The sequence below is a fragment of the Bactrocera neohumeralis genome, unplaced genomic scaffold (assembly GCF_024586455.1).
Source record: "Bactrocera neohumeralis isolate Rockhampton unplaced genomic scaffold, APGP_CSIRO_Bneo_wtdbg2-racon-allhic-juicebox.fasta_v2 cluster09, whole genome shotgun sequence".
NCBI classification, from domain to species: domain Eukaryota; kingdom Metazoa; phylum Arthropoda; class Insecta; order Diptera; family Tephritidae; genus Bactrocera; species Bactrocera neohumeralis.
The window spans coordinates 26,164,376-26,172,333 of NW_026089622.1; positions in this window are offsets into that span (position 1 = coordinate 26,164,376).

The following is a 7,958-nucleotide window of genomic DNA, read 5'->3' on the forward strand; positions in this document are numbered from 1 at the left end:
CAATTCGACTGCACCCAATGCTTCTCACGAGCTCTGCTGTCCCACATACACAAAAAGCAGGGATACTTTGTGTATCCTTGTTGCTGACCAAGAAGGAAGCAGACCATTTTAAGGTCAACACAGATGATCCACTTATGCATGTCATATTGCAGCAAATCAATTACTCTCTTCATGTCTTCATATGCTTCTTGTAAACGGTCAGAATGGCCGATTGGAACTGCACCAAAGACATTTCTATTGTGCAATAGTACACACTTCAAGCTCCTCTTTGAGCTGTCTATGAAAAGTCTCCATTCAGTTGCGTTATATGTTGGAATTCCCAACACATTCATCAAACCTTGTACGTTACAGCAATACACAAATCCTGAGTCATTTCGAAAGTATGGCAGAAATTCACTTTCTCTGGATCGAAAGTAGGATACCGTAGCTCTTTTTTCAAGCAAGTTCTTCTCATACAGTCTGGATGCCATCAGATCTGAAGCGTTTTTGGATAGTCCCAAATCTCGTGCCAAATCATTCAACTCATTCTGATCAAATCCCTTTCGAGCAGAGTCGTCTTCAGTTTCAAAGTCTTCATCGTTGGAGTCACTTGAGTCATCGTCACACACGCTTTCTTGTATTTGTGATAGGGGTAGTTCTTCGAAAACTGGCACTGAGATTTCAGCTGAATGAGGCACCGGGTGTATAGCCGATAGTAAACTAGGATACTCTATCTTACATTTATTTTTTTTTATTATAACCTGACGTTTTCACCATACAGAAATAACAGCCACTTGAATGATCTCTGGGCTCTCGCCAACTCATTGGTATACCAAATGGAATTTTATCACGTGTTCCATTCGTACATTCTACATTCGTAAACTCTCGACACACTGCTTGCACACCTTGTAAGGGGCCCAAGCTTTATCCTGATCACCGATTTTTATTTTAAAAGACGCTAAATAGGCTTGCTTGACAAATGGACTAATGTTTCTCCTTTGACTTAGAATAGTAAAACTGCCACAAATATAGCAAAACGAATCAGCACTGTTTATACACCTTCGACGTGAAATGCCAGAGACAGACATGATCTAAAGGATTGAAGGTTGTTCTCAGAAATAAATGTAAAATGAATCCTTGTTTAAAAAACCGGACGTAACGTATGAGCACAAACAACGTCTCACCACACAATCTCGCGCGAAACTGAACTTGCTCATATGGGAAGAAGAGAATGACGCCGTAGGTCACCAACGACAGGTTCATACATGTCCCAACTACCGTCTAGACGATTGTCGTCACACGCATGAACCTGCTGCTATTCTCCTACAGCGATATTGACTTATTCCAAATAAAAAAAAAATTAAACTTCCGTCTATAGAAGAGCGTACCCCGTTTTATGATCTAAGCAGCACACTGCAAGAAGTGGTCTCATTACTATAAGTTGTAGCAAAAAACTTGACGTGATAGAAGAAAACTGACTTCGGATTTGAATTTAACATGCCTCAAAAACTCTAAAACAGCTGTAAAATCGAAAGCAACAAAAATTTTGTTTCACATTGTTCCCCAGTGTTATATTTTAGGCAAAAAGATACACTGACCTTATTTTTATTGGGATTACTTACATATTGGCCGATACACGCGGTACAAAGTCACCCGGAAGTTAGAAAATTTATATACGCGCGTCGAAGGATTGGAGAATTATTTTTTTTTTTTTGGGTTGGGAGTACTGTCAGTCATATTTATGTCAAATTTCATGTCAAAATATTCATTAGTGTTTGAGATACGTGTCGTTTTGTGAGCTGCTAAAAGTGAGTTTTTCGTTTTTTGCGATGTCGAAATTTGTTGAGCAAAGAATTTGCATTAAATTTTGTTTACGGAATCAATTTTCTGCTGCGGATACGTTGAGGATGGTAAAATGTATGATTGATTGATTGATTCAACCCATTTCGATATACAGACATACCACTATAAGAGAAGGTTTATCCCTAAATTTCAGTTATATATATCACACACTGACCCACATTTTCGATCAAAAGTAGAAATTCTCATACGATTTCTTATAAGGTTTGAAATGTTTCGTAGTCTATGTGGATTTAAAAAGTAAAAAAAAAATATGGACAATTTAAACTATTATGCAGAACCATTTCCTTAAATAAATCGTAAGGCCAGTCGTTGGAAGTTTGCGGAATTGAATGGAAGTGTCTCTGCTTCGCGCATGGACAATTATACGTCGCGTGTTTGGGCTTCGAAAACCCGTTATCTTTGTTTATTTACTCACCACAAAACAAAACAAAAAATATAGTTTATCAGAAAGCTTTAGATTGATTAACAGACTGTATTATAACAATGTGTGTCTGTTAACATCAAATTAAAACCTTATAACGGGTTCTTCAATAAGAGCGTTACAAAAGTTTGAAAGTAGGGCGGGCCACTCCACTTTTTCTAAATGTTTGCTTATATGTGCTCCTTGCTACTGCGATCCTCTGTATCAAATTACGGCTTTATACCTTAATGTAGTGTTTAGTTATTGCACTTCATATGTTTTCGGTTAATAGCGATTTGTGGTCGTGGCAGTGGTCTGATTACTCCCATCTACGAACTAGAATTTTTGTGTACAAAGAAGACAACATACCAAGTATCACCGGATTTCAACTTTTCTTGTCATCCTGACCATTTATATAATAAGAACAAGTAAGGAAGGGCTAAGTTCGGGTGTCACCGAACATTTTATACTCTCGCATGGTAAAGTGATAATCGAGATTTCATTATTCGTCATTTAAATATTTTTCAAATACCGTATTTTTGTAAAGTTTTATTCCGCTATCATCATTGGTTCCTAATGTTTATACTCGTATTATACAGAGAAGGCATCAGATGGAATTCGAAATAGCGTTATATTGGAAGAAGGCGTGGTTGTGAACCGATTTCACCCATATTTCGTACATGTCATCAGGGTGTTAAGAAAACATTATATACCGAATTTCATTGAAATCGGTCTAGTAGTTCCTGAGATATGGTTCTTGGTCCATAAGTGGGCGGCGCCACGCCCATTTTCAATTTTTAAAAAAAGCCTGGATGCAGCTTCTTTCTGCCACTTCTTCCGTAAAATTTAGTGTTTCTGACGTTTTTTATGAGTCGGTTAACGCACTTTTAGTGATTTTCAACATAACCTTTGTATGGGAGGCGGGCGTGGTTATTATCCGATTTCTTCCATTTTTGAACTGTATATGGAAATGCCTGAAGAAAACGGCTCTGTAGAGTTTGGTTGGCATAGCTATAGTAGTTTCCGAGATATGTACAAAAAACTTAGTAGGGGGCGGGGCCACGCCCACTTTTCCAAAACAATTGGGTCCAAATATGCCCCTCCCTAATGCGATCCTTTGTGCCAAATTTCACTTTAATATCTTTATTTATGGCTTAGTTATGACACTTTATAGGTTTTCGGTTTCCGCCATTTTGTGGGCGTGGCAGTGGGTCGATTTGGCCCATCTTCGAACTTAACCTTCTTATGGAGCCAAGGAATACGTGTACCAAGTTTCATCATGATATCTCAATTTTTACTCAAGTTACAGCTTGCACGGACGGACAGACGGACGGACAGACGGACGGACAGACAGACATCCGGATTTCGACTCTACTCGTCGCCCTGATCACTTTGGTATATATAACCCTATATCTGACTCTTTTAGTTTTAGGACTTACAAACAACCGTTATGTGAACAAAACTATAATACTCTCGTTAGCAACATTGTTGCGAGAGTATAAAAATCAATAAACACATGTATCTGAACATATTAACAATATAATTAAAATTTTAAGTGTGCATAAATCGGCTGTTAATAGCAGGCACTTCTATTTACAACAGGATATCGACCCAAAATACACATTGTATCTTGTACGTGAATGGTTGTTATGGAATTAAAAATAACTCCGTAGGTCCGACAATCACAAGACATTAATCCTAATCAAAATATCTGGAACTTTTTGGAAAACCGTATTCGAAAACATCGAATTTTATCAAAATAACGCCAAAAAACTGGATCATTGACTCAGTGGGTTAAAATATCCGGAAATAATACGGACAATAATAACAACAAAACAAGTAAGGAAGGGCTAAGTTCGGGTGTCACCGAACATTTTATACTCTCGCATGATAAAGTGATAATCGAGATTTCATTATCCGTCATTTACATATTTTTCAAATACCGTATTTGTGTAAAGTTTTATTCCGCTATCATCATTGGTTCCTAATGTATATATTATACAGAGAAGGCATCAGATGGAATTCGAAATAGCGTTATATTGGAAGAAGGCGTGGTTGTGAACCGATTTCACCCATATTTCGTACATGTCATCAGGGTGTTAAGAAAATATTATGTACCGAATTTTATTGAAATCGGTCGAGAAGTTCCTGAGATATGGTTTTTGGTCCATAAGTGGGCGACGCCACGCCCATTTTCAATTTAAAAAAAAAAATCTGGGTGCAGCTTAGTTATGACACTTTATAGGTTTTCGGTTTTGGCCATTTTGTGGGCGTGGCAGTGGGCCGATTTTGCCCATCTTCGAACTTAGCCTTCTTATGGAGCCAAGAAATACGTGTACCAAGTTTCATCATGATATCTCAATTTTTACTCAAGTTACAGCTTGCACGGACGGACGGACGGACAGACAGACATCCGGATTTCAACTCTACTCGTCACCCTGATCACTTTGGTATATATAACCATATATCTGACACTTTTAGTTTTAGGACTTACAAACAACCGTTATGTGAACAAAACTATTATACTCTCCTTAGCAACTTTGTTGCGAGAGTATAAAAATGTAGGCCATAAGCCTTTTAAACTATTGTAATTACTTTTGATTTTTATAAATAATCATTGGGGTACGTAAACCTTTTTTGATATGAATTAGAACAGGGCTTTTGAACCGCCCCCTGGTGGCGCCATCTACATATATGTATGTCGACTAGTGAGTCAGAATCTGGTATCTTTATCGATTGTCCAGTGAGAATTTCATGACATTTCATTGATTGGAAGTGAAGTTATTGCGTTTTAAGTGTCTGTTTTGTGTTATTGGTGCAAAAATAGACTTCGAACAAAGAGCCAACATTAAATTTTGTTTTAAAATTGGAAAACTTTTACCGAAAGTTTCAATTGATGAAACAAGTTTATGGCGATGATTGCCTATCCCGTAGCAGAGTGCACGAGTGGTTTCAACGTTTTCAAAGTGGTCGTGAGGACATAAATGACGATCAACATTTTGACCTACCATTTGGGCTTACGAAAGGTGTGTGCACGGTTTGCTCCGGACAAATTGACTGACGACGAAAAATTGCTCAAAATCCAACATTCGAAGGACATCATTGTGGTCGATTATTTGACCACAAATCACATTTTAACCATTAACCACTCCCCGTATTCACCTGATATGGCACAGTGCAACTTCTTTCTTTTCGGAAAAATGCATTTGCCCATGAAAGGAAAGCGTTATGCAGACGTAAAGGCCATTCAAAAGGCTTGCACCGGCATACTGTCTGCCATACGTATACCGGCCAACGAGCTAAAACACCCGTTCGACATGCTTTTAGACCGTGCAAAAAGCTATATTGAAGCAGAAGGAGACTATTTTGAATAAGGTAAATTGATTTGCTGAAAAACCATTTGTTCTGTTTTTTTTTCAAGTCCTGTTTACTTTGGAAGGCACCTAGTATATTTAATGTTAAATATACATATTTTGAAATGGATAGAAAAAAACCAAATTTTTTTTTATTTTAAAACAAATAAACGTGTCGTAATTTAATAGAACTAGGGGTATGTAAACTTTATTGATTCACTGTATATGCATATGTATATAAGTATGTATCTCTCTCGATTAGCTGTAGGTGATACGTACAACCGTAAAGTGAACAAAACTATAATACTCTGTAGCAACTGGTTGCAAGAGTATTAAAAATTAGACACTGTTTTAAAGTACTTTGAACTAAGAAGCAAAATGTAAATTTAAGTTCTGTCTAAATGACGTCATTTGTGGCAACTAAAATTAAGGATATAGATTAGGAATGGACGTTGAATAAATATAGCATACATGGGCGTTTTGACTCACATGAGCAGTTACTCTCAGCACACGTATTCTTACGCGCTTTGAGTCGCCATTGAGAGCGAAAAAACCAGTTTTGCACTGTGGGATAATGAATTCATTTTCCTGCCAGTTGCGCTGCAGACAGCAACGAGGTAACATAGGTCGTCGGTGTGTTGATGTTTTTTTATGCCCTAGTATGTTTTTGCCCCATTTGAAATGTATAACATAAATAAAATGTTATAATTTCAGATACCTTTGGTGGGATAAATTGGGAGTTGGCTACTTTTACTAGCAAACTAGTTAGCGGAAATTTTAAGATAAAGTTGAAATTGTGAAGTTCTCGAAAAATCATGCTTAAATATAAGGCTTGCCTCGGCATCATAAAGCAATATTTGTCATTCATTTTGAACAAACACATATAGGTACGCGCATAAATAGTATCATAAAACAATCAAGCGGCGCACGATATTGCTTCGCTGTTGTTTGTTAATCAACTCACTGCAAATGTTCTTTGTCCAATGGTAGCCACTTTACGCTCGCGGTTACCAATACATCCATACATTTCATTTGCCCATCAGTGATCTGCAGTGAATACTTGGCTTATGAATACACACTCATATTCATGAATCACCCCCAATATTCACTCACACTTGCTCTCACTAAAAATATTATCTTCTCACAATCACATGGCTTGCTTCTGTAATAATGAGTGTGAATATGTCTCACAATCACTTAGCGCTCACACTTGGCTTGGCTTGCTTCTCTGTATACAATTGTCTGAGCTATTCGTTGCATACTATTAGATGAGTTGAAAGGCTCATGAATACATTCACTAATAAGTGAATCATTGTTTATTCATGAATATATTCACGAATTCCGTGCCTATTCAAAATATATTTTATACCTACGCGGGTGGGTTTTAAAAGGAACGAAACGCGTGATTGTAATGACTACAAAACTGAAACTTCTTTATTTCTTATCCTTTTATTCAATTATTTTCTTAAGCTTTATCTTACATTCTAGAAATTGGAGAGCTTAGGTAGATGAGTTCCTGAAGTTTATACCTACGCGGAGGGGTTTTAAAAGAAACGAAACCCGTGATTCTAGTGACTTCGTAAAAACTACAAAACTGAAACTTCTTTGTTTCTTATCCTTTTTTTCAATTATTTCTTAAGCCTAAATGAAAAGCTTTATCTTACATTTTAGAAAGTGGAGAGCTTAGGTAGATGAGTACCTGAAGTTTATACCTACGCGGAGGGGTTTTAAAAGAAACGAAACCCGTGATTCTAGTGACTTCGTAAAAACTACAAAACTGAAACTTCTTTGTTTCTTATCCTTTTTTTCAATTATTTCTTAAGCCTAAATGAAAAGCTTTATCTTACATTTTAGAAAGTGGAGAGCTTAGGTAGATGAGTCCCTGAAGTTTATACCTACGTGGAGGGGTTTTAAAAGAAACGAAACCCGTGATTCTAGTGACTTCGTAAAAACTACAAAACTGAAACTTCTTTGTATCTTATCCTTTTATTTAGTTTTCTTTTAAAATAGCACAATAAATCACATTAAAACATAGTAAAATACATATATTCAAGAAATGTCGGCGGGTTATGTGTCAGGCAAGATGTGTGCTTACGACGGTCCGAGTACTCTCCTACCTATTTGAAAAGCGATAAAGAGGAAAATATTTTCAAAGGCGAGTACAATTTGGTTTGAAGCTTCGAACAGTATACAGATTTAAGAGTAAGAAAATCGGAAAAGTAAGTCTTAGTAAATAAATTATTTGGTAAATATCATCTTGGGAATTAGTAAAAACAATAAATTACATTACTTAGTTTTAAAATTAAAATAAATTATACGAGGATTTGTTCATATTTTGTTGTTGTTATATTTTTTTAAAATCA